We start from the raw sequence: 22,994 nt of genomic DNA on the forward strand, positions 1-22,994 counted from the left end.
GCCCTTTAATGTTTAATCCCTGTTATAACACATTTAAACAATCGTTTAAAGTTATTTTTGTTGTTTAATTAAGGCTTTAAACAACTTGCTCAAAACTTTTCTTTAATAGTTGTTTGAGTGACGGGCTGAAACCAATGTGCTTAATTTTTAAACAGCGATTTTACGCTGTTGTTTAACAGTTTAATCAATATTTGCTGCCTTGCTTTGACGCTTTATCAGGGTGATGTTTTCTTTATATCATACAGATATAGACAGTGGCCTTCCATTTGTCACAGCATTGGGGGTGCCAGCAAAATTTGGTGGGCGCGCGAATGGCCAGGTATACTGACCTAATTGAGACAATTTAAGGACTGTCAAATAATGCGAGCGCGAAGCGCGAGCTAAACATTTTTGATATTCAGACCAAAAAAGGGACATTATAAGCACATTTTTATAATCACAATATGTACATGTCTCACAAAACAAACAATGCGAGTGCGAAGTGCGAGCTGAAATTTTGGGATGTATTGACACAAAATAGAGATAAGGAACATTTTTTTAAGGAATTCATGAAGAGCATACATATCAGTCACCTAAAATCACCAAGCGCTTGCTGATTTTGTTAGAATTACACCAACACACATAAAGCATTTTTTTGTAGCCACTGTAATCATGAACATGACACGTATCTCACTAATATTGCGAGCGCGAAGCGCGAGCTGAAAATTGTTGAAAATCAGACACGAAGAGGGCCATTCTGAAGCTCCTTTTTTGGTAGGAATTCCCTAAGACCATGCGTTTAGTAATTTTTTTCTTCCCCCACTACGTTTCTCTTTCTTTCTCCCTCTTTTTTTCTCCCCCCTTTTTTTTTTTGGGGGGGGGGGCACGTGCCCCCGTAGTTACTCCACTGCAGGTGACGATATTTCGTATGGAATTCGTATATTTCGTTGGAATGAGGGGGGAGGGGGTCGGACGATGTTGTTTCAAAATTTTAACAGTTGCTTATATCTATTGGACGTTATACATCAGACCGAATGACGTAGACTCACAATATTATTGAACAGTTTTGCAATTGGCAACCACATTTCCCCTCACAATTTCTAATGTCTTTGAAATGAGATTAACATAAACGATGGAAGAGAATTGATGAAAAACTTTCATTTTCATTCTTAATCTGAATCGCTACAAAATCATGCATTGCAAATTCAATAAAATGTTCATTAATTTTAGTTTCCTTAGGTTTAGATAGAGATTGTTTCTTTGCTAGTATCGGAAGATATACCGCAAATTTGCCGATATTTAAAAGAAAAGAAATTGTACATCCGAACAAAATCTTTCTTTCAATCACAGAACTGCATACTGATAGAACTTCTCTTATTATTGCAACCTCATCATTACGCAGTAGCGTAATTAACCAAAAGCTTTGAGGACTGAGGCTGCACACATGGCGAATGGGGCAACTTTCTAAAAAAAACTGTCAGCAAGCGAAGGGATTGAGCAAAACTTTGGACCTTTGTAGTTCAAAATCCATTTTATTTGCGGGGGGGGGGGGGGTTCATGGCCCGAAGGCCCCACCCCCATTCCATCTATACGCCATTGATTCTATGCATCGATTGGCCTACCATGGGCGTCATAAGTTTCTAAAAGGCAAAGTTACTCTTGTAGAACAGATTTGATCATGTGTGTGTGTGTTAGCGGAGGGGAGGGGGTAAATGATTGGCGTCACAACTTATACATATCTTGGGAGGGTGGGGGGGGGGTGGAGGAGCTGAACGGTTGAGGGGAGATATATCCCCGCCTCCTGGAGACGCCGTTGGTAACTGTACAAATAACAACACAACCTCAACAAATCAAAACTACATTGAACAACAACAAACGAAACGAAAAAGAACGAATCGAAATTATAAAAACAACAACAGCGAAACAAACAAAATCAAACAAACATAATTATATAGGAAGGAATAAACAACCACATTAAGAAAACCGGTATGGTGTCAGAAGCAATAATTGACTTTAGAGAGTGTAAAATTAATACAAAGTTCAAACATCTGCTGAACAACCAATATATTTTGATTTGATGGTTCAGTGCAAAAACTCGATCCGGTGTTGATTTAACACCAGTCCGGAATGTCCACACCAGTTTGGTTTTGGTCTAACACACGGGATCGTTTCATGAAAGTTTTCAGCACTGATAATTTGTCTTTCTCCGACAGTTACCATAGTAACAGTCAGAGGCCAGTGCCTTTCAGCCAATCAAAACCAAGGATTCACTGAAATTGTCAGCACTTACAATTTAGTCAGTGCTGACATTTTTCACCAAACACCCACCAGATAAACTGATGTATATTTTGATTCATCCAGGAAGAAATACTACAAATTACGAATAGTAAATCTGATCATCTGGACTTACTGGTTTGAAACGGAGGACAGTTTCAAGTCCGACCCGGGACGCTTCTTCAGCGTCCTAACAGCTTCTAACACCAGATATCAGTTTATACAACATCAATTAGTATTAAAACATCATCGGTTTGATTCCAAACCGGTGTTGTTCAATACTTCTCTGGTGTTGACATATTAGAGGCTGGTGGTACATCAACACTGGAGTTTTTGCGATGTTGAACCAACCAAACAAAATATATTTCCAGATTTATTTCGAAATAAGCGTAGAGAATATAGATATTCCCATTTAGCACCATGGGCGTAAATCCCAGGGGGACAGGGGGACGTGTCCCCCCTACTCAAATAGTAGGGGGGGGGGGCACAATATCAAATGCCCCCTACTATTTGTGTTTTTTTATATTGGTAAGAAATGCATTCATTCAAAGTTGAAATAAAACGTATTTTTGGACAAGATGACCTTACTTTTGGGATGAAAACTTTTTTTTAGCTTGTCAAATTTATTTTCGTCGAAATGACCTTTTAAATTTGGGGTGATAACCTTTTTTTTTAATTTTGCCCCCCCCCTACCTTTTGAGAGAGATTTCCGCCCCTGCTTATCACAAACCATTATAAAAATTATGGATCATAAAAAATAAGAAATTGGAAAGCCAAAAATATGTAAGGTTAAACAATAAGAATGGTATTACGACACTTTAAAAACATGGAAGGTTTACCTGCTATTTAAAAATATTGCAAACCTTTTGATAAGATGTTTTTTTTAAGCAGACCAATCTCCTCAATCAATTAAAAACATTTCTATTTTCATTTAATCAAACATGAGGATGTGAGGGTAAAAAATAAGATTTTTAAAAACTTTATTTCTTCTATATTTTTTTAATTTACGAAGCTTCGATCACAGGAGTAAGATGTAGGGTCTTCCCCCCCCCCCCTGAAAGTGAAACCAATGAATGAGATAACTTGAGGCCTACTGGATGGAGAGTGAGAGCGAGAGCAATTGAAAAAGTGCAATCGTAGATCATGGACCTATCAAATCCTGAAAACCAATCAGTCAAAAGTCATTTCATTTTTTTTTAATTTACCGGTATGTTTAATTGAATCGTACCAAAACAGTTCTACTGTGTACGCAGGACGAAAGTTTGTTGACCGGATGACTTGTCCAATGAAGTTACTAGTAAGTGATGACGTAGCCATGCCTTCAAAACGGGGGAACTCTTACCATAAAACCAAGCGTGTGATATTTCTACTTCTTTAAACTGATTTTTTTAAGGTAATATTTCAAAATAAAATATATTGCTCATAATTAATATGAGAATGATTTTCTTCTGAATCATTTGGTAAAGCTTACTGAGGTATTTGAATCGAATGAGTACATCTTATAGATTAACACCATACTCTATAGGGTGTTACCCCCTTATTCTCGTCGAACCATTTGTCACGTGACTAAACAAACCGTAGTATGGATCACGTCATCACGTGCAGAGGCATCTGACCTCGACCTACCTCACCGCGGCCGCGGGCAGCGGGCCAACTCGAGCCAGCGCCATGAGTGCAAATTATGCATGCAGCGCAGCCTAGCCGCCGCGACGGCCGATTACTAGTAATTGTGCATATATATTCAAGAAGTCGTCGTCAAACTACAACCGGCTTGAGGTTTGTAAAGAACGAATACGATCACGAGTAACTTTTCGGGCCACGCAGTCAACGCAAGACGTATTTTAACACATTTTTTCTCGGCCTGTCAGTCATTTGAATCCTAACTTTCAGCTGTTCTTCAAGAATGAATATCTCTTTTGCAGGATGTGGATTTCTGGGCATTTATCATATCGGTGTCGCGAGTTGTTTTCGTGAACATGCCCCACACATCATCGATAAAATTGCCGGCGCATCCGCCGGTGCTCTCCTCGGCACAGTGTTGGTCTGTGAAGAGTTAGACCTCGGTAAGTTTAGATCCATTTAAAAATGTATCAGTTTATGTAAAAAGGATAATCATATTTAGTATGCTCTCTAGTATATTAATGAATGCATGTTTTTATTATGTTTTGTTGAAAAGAGTCGCAAAGATACGACACCAAAAAGCGAGTGGTCGGTCTTTTTTTTGTTTGTTGTTAAAATACGACGTGTCATGACTGTCATGCACATTTCAAATTCCACGATCGATGGAAGATTATTTGATTGATATTTCAGTACATTTGGATTTTTGATCACTGATATTTCTTCTAAATATTAAGATATGTATGAGTATCATTTGGACACGTTTATCTGGTGTTTTTAATGTTTCAAAATGTATTTTTGTACAGGCTCAGCTCAGTCATGTTGTGTTTACTTTCTTCCGTGAATTGAAACGCGTCGCGGCGCGGCGTCACGGATGGTTCGATCGACTGGGTGTGGACCTGTCGAGCGTCTTCATTGGCCCAATTAAAGGGCTGGTCGGGGGTGTGTTGTCATGTAACCAATCAGAAATCGTGTTAGATCTTCATCAATTGATTCCCAAATCATTTTCTAGCCGACCACAACACAATCACCACCCCCTGTAGGTGTTGGTGATTGTGTTGTGGTCGGCTAGAAAACTCCCCTTAGGCTGAAGTCATGTGCATGAAGGCAACATGTAAATGACTTCAGGAGAGTTTTAGAGTTACTTGTAGGCCTACATGTACGTGAATAAATACAGAAAAGTGTAAAGTTCTAGTAATTTCAATTGTTTTGACTTGTGAACATCACAAAGCCATGGAAATCATACAAGGTCCGGGATTAAGATTCTAACTTTAGAGATCTAAAATATGTTATGTTTAATAGCAATTTAGCATGTTAAAGTTAGGCAACCACATTTATGAACTAAAGTTTAAAATTTAGGCCTAGAATACAGATCTACTATTTATTCTCTATGCCCACTTCTATGTACTACTACTACTACTACTAAAATTTATTTGACTCTAGCTCAGTATCTACATGTGTGAGGGTCTACTTTGTTTCAAACAAAAATATAAAGCAAAGAACCATCATGACCATCACCACCATGCCATCTTTTTGGATTATCTTTTATGAGATTTACGCATTCCTAGATGTTGTCAATTTGATCCATTTTTATTTCGACTTAAGATGATTTTCGCCAGTCATGAGGTAATTGGTACTATTCAAAATTTCAAATATTTATGAAATTGCTCACATAATGTAGCCTTGGCTTGATTTAAAGGGGAACTCCCCCTGACAAAAAGTTTATTGTAAAAATAGCATAAAAAAATAATTTAAAATATTGCTGAAGGTTTGAGAAAAATCCATCAATATACACTGCAATAAAAAGTTATTAGAATTTTTAAAAAATTATTTGTGACATATGCGAGCAGTGTACATAGCGAATGGTAAAATGCAGTGTATCAATGAAATGTAATTTTCTAAAAAAAAATTGAAATGGTTTTTACTCTACCTTTTGTATATTAATAGACAAAATCATTTTCACATCTGATCTTGAAAAGAAAACAGTTTTTGATAACCATTAATAAAAATGAAATTCATGCATTTTATGTATATGGGGCATCTGCTCGTTTTATGTCACATCACAAATCCAATACTCAAAATTCTCATAACAATCTTTAGAAGATTTTCCTTGAACCTTAACCAATATTTATCATTTTTTCTGCTATTTTTACAATGAACATTTTTTTCAGGGTAAACTTCCCCTTTAATTTCAGGCAAGGAACACCAAATATTGACAGGATCCAAAATAAGGCTGTTCATTTCAAAAGCATGACATTTGTACAGACAGAAATAACATCCTGTTCTGGGTAGTGGGTACGGGAAGGCGGGGTAAGTTGAGCATAGGGGCAAGTTGAGCCACCAGCCCCAGGCCAATAATGAATGATTCAGACATTGTGGTGGTGTCATGTATTGATGACCCATAGCATAACCCCTAACCCCACCACATTGTTTCCAACTTTGAAACAAAAAGTAGTTTTTTAGAGGGAAAAATATGAATTTCAGCCAAAAAAGTAAAAAAGAGTGTGAAATAGATAAGTGCTTTATAAACACACACGTCGTTAAATATAATAAAGACATGATAACAATATTATTAGTCCAGGTATGGATCTTCATTCTTGTCATAGTCTTTTATATGATGGATGCATAATAAATGTGTGGATACAAAATTATCGCACTAAGTTCGGACTGGGGTAAGTTGAGCCAAACAGCATGGGGCAAGTTGAGCCATGGTAATTCCTATGGTAATGTATCTTAAAAAACAAACAAACCATAAAAATAGATTGAAATGCAGGCTGAAAGGAGCAAATTTACATGACTGCTCTTTTCCTTTTACAGGATGTTAGTATTTATAGAGAATTAGCAAGTGAAGAGACTTTAAACTAAAAATTGACATGCTGGTTCTCCCCCCATACATTTTGTACATAGTTTTTGTGGCTCAACTTACCCCAGAAGGTGGCTCAAACTTACCCCATATATGGGGCAAGTTGAGCCATTTGACATCGTTTTTTTCAAAGGTCACAATGACTTTCAGTGTTGGGGTAGAAAGTTATATATAGGTGGAAAATATTTCAAAAGAATGAAATTTCAAGGCAAGGTACTTATTTCGACAAGATTATTAATCATATCAATTCTAACATGCAAAAAGCAAAAACTGTCACAACTTACCCCGCCTTCCCCTACTTATTAACATTGTAGTCAGAATTACTGCCGATGATGTGAAATGATGAGAATCATATCGAAAATGATTCCCCAGAACAGACAGTTTCTACTGGTTATTTTATTTTTAGTTGGCTTCAACATAATTCAGTTTGTCAATGAATTTTTTTTTCAAGAAGTGAAATCTAATAGTTGTTGTAATTAGCTCTGCTAGCCTTGACATGAAAAAAAAAAGAATTTGACAATGTTAATATTGCTAATGTTAATGGATTATTAATGTAAATGATTTTTCTTGACAGGCATGTGAACCAATATCACTTCAGAAAAATTCTTAAATATACATGTACCGTACATATATAGCGTAGCCCACATGTATATCCCCCTGCTGTTCTGATATGTATGCGTCTTTCAGAAATAGAATGAGGTTTTTTTATGTTATCTGTTCATTATCTCCGTGGTATTTATTCTGGAGGGGATTATCTGTCAAGTGGGCCCCATTGTGATTGTGTGCAAGGTGTCAATTGCTTTTGGCCCTTATGCAATGTTGTATAAACAAGATCATGCATGTAAAAATGTGACTTGATAGGAGTGGTATAGTTCAGCTCGTTGAAGATGATGGTTCATTTTTTGATACTTTTTTTATCACTTTTAATCCTTTTTTTTTAATTGCAAAAATGTAGGATTTCAACTTGAAATCAAATGTCTCAATACATGTAGCCAAAGTCTTTGTTTTGTCAATTGTGTGACCATCACAGTCTGGAAGAAATTGCGTAATTGCTGAGAAATTAGCAAGTAAGGATGGGATTCGGGTCAAGCGTCAGGCCGACATTCAAAGCAATAATGATACACTGTTCCAAGTGCGCTTACATACATGTATCTGTGTTGGTGATCTTCAGTGTGAACATTTTTCAGCATAGATTTCAAGATTTCACAAAGTTCAGTTTATTTAACTGTACCAGATCTACATGTACATGTAGATCCTCGATAATATAATGACAATTAAGCCTGGTTTTGCAAGACTTTCTTGTGAAATCAACTACTTTCATTTACTTTTGTTATTCATTTACTCTTGTTATTCATCTCTTCCTCATACCCTTTATCACTGTTTTGTTCCAGATCCTGTTTGATGTTGCCTGCTCCATATCTTAATCCCTCTTGGCTTGAGGTCTTTCTTTGCCTTACTCACACCTACTTCCCTTTGTGTCTACCTACTCCTTTTCTTTCTTCCCTTCATTAACCTGATTGGTCATCTCTTCTCACTAATGCCCCTTTTGTCTCCTTGTTTCTAGTGTTGCTGTTGGATGTTTGTGGTCTATATCATGGTTGTTCCACTTTATATGTTTGTCATTTTGCCTCCGACGAAGATTCTGCTAGGATCGAAAGCTTAGGCCACTTTTGACTCTCTAATTTACTCCATTGGCTCTTTTTTTAGATAAGCAGTTTTCAGCAGCTTCTTTTTGCCTTTACTTTCATTTACCTTTAAAACTCTGCTTCCGCTACATGTACATGCACATGTACAATATAGTGCTCACTACCAATCAAGTTTGTTTATTCATCACACAATTACAGTCCTGTACAATGCACTTTAAATGCCCTGGCAGATTTTTTTATCTAGTGGCCTCCAAACAAAAAGGTTTTACATTTGAATTTTGGCCAAGTTCGTCCACAGAGTATGTACATATGACTATGCATAATACTTAAAAATAGACTGTGTGCACTCAATGTTTATGTTTGGTATTAAGTTTCAATATTTTTATCCGGTGACCTCTATTAAATTGATTATATGTGGACCATTTTGTTTGAAAATGGGTCAAGTTGATGAAAGAATTATCTGCAGTGCAATGTTTACAAAGAACCCTTTTCCAGTTTACATTATACAGTACATGACCCTGGCTTGATTCAATTACATTGCTGAATATACTAATAGAGCTCTAGATATACACGTGCATTTAAAAAGAAGTATACATGTAATCATGTTTGTTGTGTTTTTATATCATTTGCAAGGCATGTATTGTACATGTGTTTAATACTCTTCATTTTCTCCCTTTTGTTCTATTTTTTTATTCATGTAATATATGAATCATTGCCAGATAAAATTATTATTTTTGTAGTTGATTGTAAATGCTTGTTAAAGGAGAATGAAACCAATGGAACAAGATAGCTTGTGTGAAAACAGAAAAATCAAAGAAACGGATCAACGAAAGTTTGAGAAAAATCAGACAAATATGAGAAAGTTATGAGCATTTGAATATTGCGATCACTAATGCTATGGAGATAGCAAATTGGCAATGCGACAAAGATGTGTGATGTCACTTGTGAACAACTCTCCCCATTACTTTAGTATATATTTCACTAGAATTGCCTCTTTTATCACATCTATCCATAAATCATGTGTTCTGTCTACAAGAGGGCATGTAATACATGTACATATTTTTTTAAGAATACATCATGGATATTAGAGTTTGTTTCATCATAAGAAAAAGCAAAAAGAGACATTTTGAGGGTATTTTAAAGCCCACCAAAGGGAAAGTTGTTCATCAGTGACATCACACATCCTTGTCGCATTGCCAATGTGAGGATCTCCATAGCATTTGTGATTGCAATATTCAAATGCTCATAACTTTCTCACTATTTGTCCAAATTTTTCTCAAACTTTCTTTATTCTTATTCTTTGATTTTCCTGTTTCTACACAAGCCTATTTGTTCCAAAGGTTTCATTCCCCTTTAAGTAGGCCTAGTATAAAGGTATACAATGTGGTATACTCTATTTTGTTTCATTTATTGGTGAACCGAGGTCCCACATGCCCCCCTTTACTACATGTACCTTTGATAGGATAATTTGCATGCCTTTTAATTTCTATAAAGATCTGCCCTTTTGAAAAGTGACCTTTGGCCGAAAAGTACATGTATTCAAAGCCTGACATAACCATCTTTATCCCCTCTTTCTCCTCTGTATTCCAGGTAAAATCACAGAGGATGTCCTAAAGACGGCAGCCAAGGCCCGGGCCCGGTCCCTTGGGCCGTTCCATCCCGGGTTTAACCTGCATCAGATCCTCGTTGACGGGATGGAGCGCATCTTACCCGCAGACATTCACAAGAGGGCCAGCGGAAGGCTGCATATCTCATTGACGAGGATGTCCGACCGTCAGAACGTCATGGTGTCCGAGTTTGAGACGAGACAGGACCTCATGGATGTAAGAAATAAACACCAACTACAAGTCTTTTCTAGTACCCCCTCTTTCTTCTGAGCTTGTCACAATTAATTCTGTCTTATTTCTACATGTATGTAATTTCTAAAAAGAAAATGATAGGGAAAAAAATCATGATACGGGCAAAGAGACAATATGAAAAGTGGTAATGAATGAAAACATCGATAAAAGACAAACTGGGCCCTGTTGCATAAAAGTTACTATTATGGTAACTTTGTCGTCCAATGACAACTATCATGATAACATTGCTCATCAGCCAATCAAAAGCAAGGATTCCATGAAAGGTACCATAGGATGGCAAAGTTACATGTATTACCATAATGGTCACTTTCATGCAACAGCAAGGGCCCAGAAGTGATAATAAAAGTAGAGGTTGCACAGAGTTTTAATTTGGACAATTGACAAACAAATGCTGGTTGATGTTAATGTACAAGAAAAATCACTGAATGAGAAGCAATTTGTGTTCCATTTTTCCTTATTCTAGCATTGCTTATTTAATGTCATTTCATTCACAACAATGACAACATCATTCAATTTTTTGTGCTGCTGAAAAAAGGAGTGTGTGGTGGTGATTGCCGGGGGGGGGGGGGATGTTGAACATAATAAAAGTCATTAGTAATTCAAGTTCACACGTGTGTTTCTAATTGATTCACAGTCATGTAGCTAAATACTCAATAAATTTCCTCTTTACATGTGCATGTTTAAAAAAGGAAAAGGACAAATGGACAATTGAAAGGAAATAGCAATGTCATATGACTTTCAGGATGTTCACGTTCAAGGTCACTCACAATGTGCAGTGAGCACAAAAGATGTCAACAAACTTTTTCATGGTATTCCCACCATTCGCTCAGGCTATCCTTCACTAAATGATTGTCCTCAATCATAGTGGACTTTAATACGGGTCCAGGGTTAATTGTTTTTCCTGTCCATATTAAATGTGAATACCAGTAATTATATGCTAAGTAGGCATTTTCAGGTGTTTTTTTATACACCTGGGACAAATAAACTTGTAAATGTGCAATAACAGTTGAAAACTCATTTTGAACTTGATATCTATACATTTGTAAATTTTGGAACAAGCTTTTATGAAACGGTACCCAGAGTTATATAGAGTACATTGTATTTTACTTTCCAAGTGGAAAGTATACACTCTAGTTGAGTTTTAAATTTATGCATTGTAAGTTTTTTCAAAGACAGACATAAATTTTAGAGTACCGGTAATGATATCACATTAAATGAAGAGCACATGAAGTGTACTTGTAATGTGAAAGATAAGATAAGGTACACAGTGTATTTGATTTTTTTTTATATTCTTTCTTTCTGTTCATGCTTTAATACTAATAGCACAAAGTTCATTACATTCAAGCATTACAAATATGTGAATATGATTTTCAATCTACACTTCATGTAGTACTATTCCTATCCTATTTGTTTTTTTTCAGACTGAATGATAAGAGAATAGAAAAGTGACAGTATTATGTACTAATGTAGGGCACACGTATGTGTGTGTGTATTTCACATTTGAAATTGTAAAAAGGAGAAAAATCTTAAATATATGATTTTCTATATTCTATTTTTAAAAGCAATACGTTGTAGAGAATTCTACAGTATGCTGTTGATGTAAAATTATAATAACTTTTTAATACATTTTTCTGGTCACTCTGATAATTCATTTAAAATTCTTTGTTTTCGTTATAGGCAATCCTGTGCAGTGCTTTCATTCCATTTTATTCTGGGTTCCTTCCGCCCACGTATCGAGGGACAGTAAGTACAATTTTCTTTCACCATTTTAACATTGTTTTCAATACTGATGTAACAAGCAGACTTGACCTCTTTATGTACAGAATGCGAACGCTGAAGTCCATACTTTTCCATTTTATGCATTGAAAATTCCATGTTCTTCCTTGTTACATGTATAAATACAGTGATGTACATTTCTGTGCTTCCTGTCTTTTTGTTCTTCGATGACCCATATAAAACTTATTATCATAAACGCTATTCAAATTGTGCATGCTATTAATCAGCAATTGGAAGAATGGAAGAGTGACAACCTTTCCAAAGTGTTGCATTTAAAGGTACCTCTGCTCTTCGACCCCCAAACTTATACATGTATTGCTGGATTCAGCATTATGCAAGGTTGGATATCTCATTTGGAAAACGTCGTCACTTCTTCGACCTTTTAATTGGTGATTTAACATTTCAGTATTTTATTAAGCAAGCAGAAAACATGAATTTACACTTCACATGCACATGACACACGCTGAAGAACTGTGATCGAAAGCTTGGAGACCCTGGCTCCATGATTGATCAGCATGTTTTCTTCTGATTCATGATTATACTTATTGGACTTTGCTTTTAATCATTCTTTGATATACAATTTTTCATGAAATTCTGTAAGTTAAAAAAAAATATCTTATTGCACAAAACTTTATCATATGCTGTCGACAAATAAAAATTTGCTTTCAAATGAAGAACTATGTATGTAGGATGACAGCTCTAATTATTATGACAAAAAAACCCCCTCTTAATTTCCATCTCTCTCTGACATGATTATCTTTTCTCTCAAACTCTATTTTACTCTTGTATGTATTCTTTACATTGTCCAATGAGTCATACGGCATGTGAATGATCGAAGGATAAGATTTCAGTTCAAAAGTGCAGCTTGAAATAAGAATATTGAAGCACCGTAACAGTCTAAGAATTGGAAAGACAACGTAATGTTCCTACCAGTACAATTGTACAAAATTACAATTGTGTGGACCTTGTATAATTTTTTTTAGATAAGATGTTTCTTGGCCCTGTCTATAGAAATAGTTACGATTGATCCAATCAATTGTCACTCTATGGAAATCCATCAGTGTCATGGTTTTTCTACAGGAAATTTGCAAAATGTCCTTTGTAAACAAAGGAGATCACATTGTCAAGAAATCAATGAATTTATGGATATACATTCATATCTAGAATTGTTTAGAAATAAACATGCATTTTACATGTATATGTTGACTTTGTTGGCTTTCCATAGTTGCGATAGATTGGATCAGTCGCAATTCTTTGTAAGATGGGACCCTGATAAAAGAATGTATTCAGCGAGCAAATAAATTATTTGTTTGCTTCAATAAAATTAAGGGCCTACAATGTAATACATATTTAACTTTTTTTCAGGGCTTTCTGTGATACAGACTTTGTAATACAACTTTTAATCGTTCATATGTGTTCTACATTTTCATATTTATCTCCATTAATACTCTATATATATATTACTACAATATTCTATAGGACAGTACATGTAGCTTGTCATTTTTAGCCCCAAGAATTGAACTGAAAATAAATAGCCAAAATCTGGGGATTCAATAGATAGATACATATGTAGATAGATAAATGGTCTATTGAATAAAAATCAAGACATCATCGTGACTAAGGCCGAATTGCGATGTATTCACAAGGTAATAAAGACACAAAACATATTAAAACAATAACACAGATAATTACAAAATAAATAATACGGATAAATTATGGTATTGAAACTACTTGTGTTGGATTCTAGAAAGGAAAGAGAGAGATGGGGAACAATCAGAATTGTTCTTTTGAATAAAAAATAAATCGCTATTTAAGGCTATTAACCTAATTACGGGAGCCAGATTGATAGGTAACAAAATGTACAAATATCCAAACGACCTTGATATGATTCGGCAATTGTAATTTGGGTCTCATATTTACTTCTTTTTCTTGTAAACTAGAATGCTTAAACTGTTATCATTTCAGCCAATTCGTATGGACTTCAATGTTTACCTCATGCATGTATGTACAGTGTACATTATTGCCAAAGGGACAACAGAATTGGGGTGTGTTTATACTTCCATTGCGAGGACAGAATCGGCGTTTCCAAACGTCGATTCAAAACGCCGATCGTAAACGTGGTTCTGGGAATGCTGTTTATGCTTAACTTTTCAGAGCAAATCATGATCTCCAGCTGGCTTCGCAGGAAAGCAAGGTCAAATGGGCGCGCCTTTTTTCGAAAGTTTTTTTTTCCGAGTGTTGTTATTACGTGGAGATAACATGGGACAATGCGACTGTAATCGCCCGCGGATTTTCATCTCAACGGAAGCTTGTACCAAATGACATCATTTAAACACGTTTACGATCGTGGTTCTGTTTATACTTCCCTAGAAAGCCTGGTTCTGGTCAAACGACGTTTACAAACGCACCTTTCTGTGAGTTTACGATTGGCGTTTTGAAACAGCGTTTAAATGAAAGTAAGCATGGACGCAACCGTGTTTTGGACTAATCACGTTTGGAAACGCTGATTCTGGCCTCAAAAGTGGAAGCATAAACATGGCCTTTTAAAAATCAATTGGCCTTCAAGTCTCAGATAAAACAGGAGTATACATGTCGTAAACAAAAAAACCCAAAACAATTTAGAGGGATAGATATTAAAATGCATCTGTAATCAGTCCAAATACATCGTACATGTATCTCATCCATACAAGTAGACCAAAGAAAACAATGGACACTTAGATTCAAATAACAATTGTACTGTAATGATTGTGTAATATTTACTTTTGTAACCAATCAATACCAATCTTGATTAAACCCATGTATTATGCTCAGAAAATACAATGCAGTCCTCCTACATGTATGATAACAAAAATCAAGTGACCTCCAAATATAACATTAGAATAACAAAAACACCCTATTATGTAATTCAGGGCTGATATTTGTTCTTTCTTTTCTGTTATTGTGACTTTATTTTTGAAAAAGTTCTTCTGAAATCTGAAGGTTTCCATGGCAAAGGAAGAGTGAAGTAGTTTGAAGCATGGAGGTAAAAAGAAACTTCTTTTTACATGCTTCAAGGAACACCATGTGCATGTAGGCCTATACTTCCATGGGCATGTGTTAGTCCTGAAAAGGACCACTCAAACTCCAAGTTTTGACAAGTTTCATCTTCAGGACCAATACACGGCCACAATTTAGAATATATTTACATGTACATGGTGTATTTTTAAACTTCTAATCTCTGAATTTATTATTACAATTCAATTCTTAATATTAATCAAAATATAACTTACAGTACATGTACATAATGCAGTTCTAGACATTTTTAAAGTGAAATTAGAGTGACCGTTGAAACAGCTTTTATATCTGTAGGTCTATTCTTTTGTGAATATATTAATCTCAGATTATTCAGTATGTCTGTATTCAAAACAAATCACTGAATAGAAATGATAACTGACACATCACACTCATCAGACTGCTTGATATCATTGGTGGCGATGTGATCTTGTGGTACTGACATACATGTAGTACCTTTAAAATGGAGGGTCGTGGGTTCAAATTCCAGCCATGGAGTACATGCACTTCCCTTCAGTAAGAAATTCATGTACAACATGCCTCTAGTAACCCAGATAAAATTTGCCTAATTCCTTAATCATCAGTTGGGGCCCCGTTTCATGAAGAGTTACAACTGTTGTAACTTTGCCATTATTGCAACTACCATGGCAACAGGGCTCAGTAGCCAATCAAAATCAAGGTTGCCATGGTAGTTGCCATAATGGCAAAGTTACAACAGTTGTAACTCTTTTATGAAACAGGCCATTGGAGCTAAATTGTAATAGAGCACTCGTTATTGAATAAGCAACTACCTTATTAAGTTTTGTACAGCGTTACGTTGATGGTGGTATATCTGATAATCTTCCCATCATTGATAAGAACTGCAAGACAATCACTGTTTCTCCGCTCTCTGGCGAGGCTGATATATGTCCGAAATCTGATGAGTTCAGTGACTACCTCAACGTGACTATCTCAAATACCAATGTTCAAGTAAGTATTAACACTTACAATCAATTGCATCTTTTAACTTGGAGAGTAAGCTCTGTGATGTTTAGTGATGTGAAAATAAATATTAACAGTGGGCGTGTAATATACACGTAGAGATACACTTGTTACAACATTTAAAGGTCAAGTCCACCTCAGAAAAATGCTGATTTGAATCAATAGAGAAAAATCAGACAAGCACAATGCCGAAAATTTCATCAAAATCGGATGTAAAATAAGAAAGTTATGACATTTCAAAGTTTTGCTTATTTTTAACAAAATAGTTATATGAACGAGCCTGTTACATCCAAATGAGAGAGTTGATGACGTTACTCACTCGCTATTTCTTTTGTTTTTCATTGTTTTGGATTATACAATATTTCAATTTTTACGAATTTGATGATTAGGACCTCCTTGCCTGAAGTACAAAATGTTGAAATGTTAATGGAATCCCACGTGTGTCAGGGAGGAATGAAACTTCATTTCACATGACAATGACAAGAAAATCAAAATATTTCATTTACTAAAATACAAAAGAAATAGTGAGTGATGTCATTAGTTCCCTCATTTGCATACCGACCGAGATGTGCATATCACTGTTTTGTGAAATGAAGCGAAACTTCAAAATGTCATAACTTTCTTATTTTACATCCGATTTTGATGAAATTTTCAGTGTTATGCTTGTTGAATTTTTTTTCTTTTTATTCAAATCAAATTTTTGTTGGGGTGGACTTGTCCTCTAACTTATGGTACACGATTTCCTGTTAACTTTACACTTAATCGTGCATTTTTTGTATCTTTTCTTTTACATCAGGGCAATGCTAAAGCTGTTTGAAACTTTGAATCCATGTGAAAAATCAAAAGTGGATGTTGAAATGTGTACGATTGATTGAAACTTTCATGGACAGTTTGCCATAGAATTGTTTTTATGCTACATGTAAATAGTACACCTCTTGCTGTTGACTTCACAATTAGTTGTGCAATTTTTGTAGCTTTTTTTTAAACTTCAGGGCAATGAAATGCTGTTTGAAACTTTGAATGCATTTGATGTATAAAATCAAAAGTGGATGTGTATATGATGAACAATTGATTGAAAACCTTTTGTTTACAGTTTGCTGTAGAATTAAAATTGAACAGTTCATTGTATTTTCAAAGTTTTAGGACCCTTATTAACCGAAAACCTTGCATTATAATTTTCTCTGCCTTTTTTGTAGATCACTCCAAATAACTTACAGTGTACATATGTATATGTATACCCTGTACCCAGCCAAACCAGGGGCCCATTGCAGAAAGAGTCGAGTTTAAACGTAAGCCAATAAATCAATTGCAAGTCCCAAATACGCGCTGTTGATTGGTTGAAAATCAAGTTGCGCATGATTTTTAGAGCTGCGATTGATTGCAACTCTTTCTGCAACGGGCCCCTGCTGTGCTGTATGACGCAGCAAAATGTGAGGATCGTACCGATCGCATAGGTTATCTCGCAGCGCCCTGCTGTGCAGCGCGAAGCGTCGGGACGAAATCCCTTTTTAATTGCGCGAGTATGATTGGGATTCTGCAGTGCACTGATTTGCAAGGTATAGGATCCTAAAGGCAAGCGAGCATTAGACTGACACTATTGGGATTTACATGTACATGTAGAATGATCTTACAATGGATTGTTATAATGCTCTCCCTTGCTTGAAAAAATTGGCCTTGAAGATCTATGTACTGGTACTTGTTTGTAGTTTTGAAGGTTTTTGTATTTTTTAAAGTTATAGCTCCTGAATCCTGGGCTCCATAACACAAAGGTTTGCGATGGATTGCAGATATGAAAGAACCAAATGTGCATGTAACATTGATGTGGATTGGTCAATTCATTTAGCAATTGATCGCCATTCTTTGTGTTACGGAGCCCAGATAAGATAAAAAAAAAATCTCTGTTTTTTCTCGATATTTGATATGTAAAATGTATTATTTTTTTCCTGTCTTTATAGATCACTCCGAGTATTGTTGAGACCTTCACCTGCCCGAACCAGCTCTGCTTGATAGAATGTGTAAACAGTGCTTCAAAGATGCACTTGATTATGATTGTTGAAGTAATTCAGGTCCTAATAAAATTTAGAAAAAAACCCTTTAAATGTCTAATATTTATAACATTCACCTCTTATCTGTGTTTTTGTAGATCACCCCAAGTAACTTGTACAGAATGTGCAGAGCTCTTTACCCACCCGAACCAGCCGTGCTGAGTAGAATGTGTAAGCAGGGCTTTGAAGATGCGCTTCTCTACCTCAAAACTCACAGTAAGTTTAATCACTATCTTCTTCATTTGTTTGTAGATTGTGTGAAAAAATACTTGATCAGCTCTGTAGTCAAAATTTCATTTTTTCTACCTGCCAAAAGTCTCTGCCACATCTTTTTGCAGGAATGCAGCATTACAGACGTGATGGTTTTTTTTTAAATATTTTTTAGTGGCTTTTTGTCTAAAAAATCTACAAAATGTGAAAATCGGTAATGAAAAGCCGCTTGTGGGATCCCTGCGGGAAAGACGCAGCTACATGAATGACTTTTGAAAAGGTGTCTTCTTTGATGTACATGTGTGATAAAAGGAAAAGTGCCATGCGGGGTATTGAACCCAGAATTTTCGTGCATGAAGTCAAGTTCAGTAGACTACTCAGCCACTTCAACTCCACTTGAAATATCACCAGGCATATGTATATACCGGGTACTTCGAATACTTGTACTTTAACAAAGGGGAATAATCTTGACATGATATTTTGATTAATTAGGAAAAAATGAGGGATTAAAATATTAGCTAAAAAGGGAATACAGAAATTCTATAAAGCATGGATGTTATGTGTACATGTATATACATGTAATAATAAAGGCTGGAGTTATATAGGGCATTTCTTGAGGACACAAACTGCAACTACACCTACATGTACCCTGGCCTTCAAAGCTGGAGCTGCGGCTTGAAGTGTACGTGAACACGTGTACTTGTAGTATATACCAGTGGTATTACACAGCAAATATGAAGTCACATGTTTCTATGGAGTGTGACTCTCAATGACATTCGGTCATGTATATTTCCATACATGATAACGTTAATGTACACAATGTCAATGTGAATTGGAACACATATACATGTAGCTCATCTAAATTTTAACACCTTTCCGATCAGTACCTCGCAACACAAATCCTCGCAATCAATCACAAGTTCCCGATGGCCAATCGAGGTCATTGTTGCATGCGCAGTTTGTTCAGAACAGCCATCATGAACCAATAAGAATCCTGCTTTTATATTTGCAATCCTGAAACCTTTTTGTTGGTTCAGATAACCAATTTGGTTAACATCCAATGTTACATAGTCTATTAATGAGTTTGAGGTCATACAAGTTATATTGCACTCATGAACTACTAATGAACTACATGTATAACTGAATTCTACCAATTACCTACATGTTGGGTGATGTTTGAATACTCTTAAGCCAAGTTCGTCGGTCTGAAATTAAACTGGGTTCTCTATTCCCAAGACTTGATTATCCGAAAATGAAATAGGGTTGATGAGCACGATATACATGTACATGTATGCAATCCTAATTTTGGACTGTCAAATGTTGGTGTAATGAACAGTATTTCATTTTCTTTTCAGATGTACCAACCTTAGTTATATCAGACCTTATTTCATTCTAGAATAATAATAATAAAAGAGAGTATTTCTAAAGCGCCATATCCACATTGCTTATGTGCTCGAGGCTCTGAAATATACTTGGTATATTATTACTACCCGGCTGTAGCTGAGCGGCCATATAGGCGCTAAAGCATTCAAGGAATAAATCCTACCGGGTACCCATTCACCTCACCTGGGTCGAGTGCAGCACAATGTGGATAAATTTCTTGCCGAAGGAAATTACGCCATGGCTGGGATTCGAACCCACGACCCTCTGTTTCAAAGTCCGAAGACTAATCCACCGGGCCACAACGCTCCACAATGATGTAAGCAAAGACCTTGATTACGTGTGTCAGCATAATTTACTGGTAGTTCTTAAGATACAAAATGATAATAATAATACTCTATCAAGATTATTCTTGTTATAAACAATGGACACAATAAAATATGAATGAAGTACTAATCTGCACTAAACATGTGGGAAGTAGGTCACAGTATAGCACCAGTAGGACTGACTTCTGACCTAAATTATATATTTGTTTAAAATTTGCTGGTCAGATAAAGAGAAAAAAAAATTGATTTGGCCTGACAGGTTGGTAGTTGCTACTCAGTGAAAGGTCAGTTTCCTGGACTACATGTAATTAAAAATATTGATTAAATGTGTGTACAGGAGCTAGCAGTCATCCTACCTAACACTGTACATGTGCATGTACATGTATGTATTTTGTAAAACTCTTTTTGTCCAGTCAGGTATTAACTGATTTCCTTTGGAATCTGTACAAAAAATGCCGGGAAAACATTGAGTTTTGTCATCTCTGTTCAGCTACGAAGTCCACTGTGTTACATGTAGTTGGTATACATGTGATTTCTCCTTTAAGTTTAGTAACCTGTCCATTAGCTCCCCCATCCCACCCCCCCCCCCCCCGGTTTCTGGAACAGTGAAAAAGTGGCTCTCATGGAGGAAAAGGCAGTTTACAAAAGAGCTCCCACACACTGCCTTGTTTTCAATGTGAGTTTTATCTTTTTATTAAAAGAGAAGATAATTTTAGTATATAATGCACTTTAACTTTTGATATGAATGAGAGGATATTCCCGTCCCTTTTTTGCTATCTCATATTTTTGGTCGACCGCTGTTCAAATATTTGACCATCTTTTATCGTCACCTGTCAACCTTTATTCTGATATTCTGGCAGACGGCGAGCTGCCGAGGGATTGTTCGGCGATGTAAACACTGACCTAAGAATAGTACTGAAGCTGTTCTGATAACCTTGAATATGTTTGCTATAGCCCTCCAAGACAACACAGGAATGTGTGTTACACGCACTGAGTTCATCTTCAATCATGAACAATTTTGCAGGATGGTGAAAGCCTTGGTTTTTTTTTACATTACACTTTTTGTATTGTATTCAGTAGTTTGAAAGAAGTGTTTTGAAATTGCTACACTTTTTTAATGCAATACAAACATTCCTTTTTAATGAATTTTATTTAATTTATAATTATAAGTCTTTTTTTAGTAGGGTGGCTCCATCAGTAATTGATATACATATACTGTTGTCCTTGGAGGCCCTACAACAAAAATACAAACATACATGAGTATAAACAGTGTACAATGCAAGTAGAAACAAAGAAACTGTAAAGAAAAGAACAACACAAGGGGCCAGTTAATTTAAGATTATTATAACACCAAAATAAAAGACTAAATGAGGATTCGGATTGAGCATTTCTTTAAAAATTAGGTAGATTGTTCCAAATGAATGCACCAGCAAAAGAAAAACTTTGTTTGCCCATTTCTGTTTGAACTCTGGGCAAAATCAATCCTGTGCTTTGTGCACTACAAGTACGAATACTACATGTATGTACAGTTTCAGATTTTTTAAAGATACTTAACATTTTAGGCTGGATTTTGATTAAGAAAAACAGAAAATATCATTTTACATAGATTTAAAATATTTCCATCTATCTTCGATGGGAACCCATTTCAGTTTGTTTAAATTAATTTGGGTAGGAGTTCTTAAATTGGATCCCAAAATTCCAGAATTTTGAAGTGTATTCTGAATACACTTCAAAATGCATTAAATTTCAAAAGAAATGTTTGTTTTGCATCAACTCAGCCAATGATGATATACTTCTAGGGAAAGATAGTCAATCGATTTATTTTTCTTAGCGCAGATCAATACTGTAAGACATTTTCTATGAGGATGTTTTGAAATACAGTACATGTACATGTATATATTTTTAGAGAGAGAAAGAGGAGAGATACATGTACATGTAGCCTGCACATACGATGGGTCTACATGTACATGGTGAACTGCCGTTGTGTCTATTGCCAACTCGTCCACTCGTCACATGGTCTACCTTCATTTAGTCTAATGCCATTCCGTCCATCAACATTTCGTCTAAAAACCATTTGGTGCAATAACCATTTGGTCCAATAATCAATTTGTCTAATCACGAGTTAGTCTCTGACCATTTCGTCTCGTAGCCAGTTGGTCTATTATACCCATTTTCTTTTAATTCTTTTCACCCAATTAACACTTAGTCCAATTAGACCAAATGGTACATGGACTAAATGGCTATAATTGGACCAACTGGCAATTAGACGAATTGGTGCGTGGACGAAATGGCAATTAGACCATGTGGATATTGGACGAACTGATGGTAGACCAAATGATACTCAGTAGACAAGTTGGCAATTAGACCATGTGGATAGTGGACAAACTGATGGTAGACCAAATGATACTCAGTAGACAAGTTGGCAATTAGACCATGTGGATAGTGGACAAACTGATGGTAGACCAAATGATACTCAGTAGACAAGTTGGCAATTAGACCATGTGGATAGTGGACAAACTGATGGTAGACCAAATGATACTCAGTAGACAAGTTGGCAATTAGACCATGTGGATAGTGGACAAACTGGTGGTAGACCAAATGATACTCAGTAGACAAGTTGGCAATTAGACCATGTGGATAGTGGACAAACTGATGGTAGACCAAATGATACTCAGTAGACAAGTTGGCAATTAGACCATGTGGATAGTGGACAAACTGATGGTAGACCAAATGATACTCAGTAGACAAGTTGGCAATTAGACCATGTGGATAGTGGACAAACTGATGGTAGACCAAATGATACTCAGTAGACAAGTTGGCAATTAGACCATGTGGATAGTGGACAAACTGATGGTAGACCAAATGATACTCAGTAGACAAGTTGGCAATTAGACCATGTGGATAGTGGACAAACTGATGGTAGACCAAATGATACTCAGTAGACAAGTTGGCAATTAGACCATGTGGATAGTGGACAAACTGATGGT

General features: G+C 36.0%; 1 pseudogene; it reads left to right on the top strand.

Moving 5' to 3' along the window:
- The first annotated feature begins 3,996 nt into the window (after positions 1-3,996).
- LOC121421428 overlaps positions 3,997-22,994 on the top strand; it is a 29,375-nt pseudogene continuing 10,377 nt past the window's right edge.

This window comes from Lytechinus variegatus, chromosome 9, assembly GCF_018143015.1.
Source record: "Lytechinus variegatus isolate NC3 chromosome 9, Lvar_3.0, whole genome shotgun sequence".
In the NCBI taxonomy this organism is placed as follows: Eukaryota; Metazoa; Echinodermata; class Echinoidea; order Temnopleuroida; family Toxopneustidae; genus Lytechinus; species Lytechinus variegatus.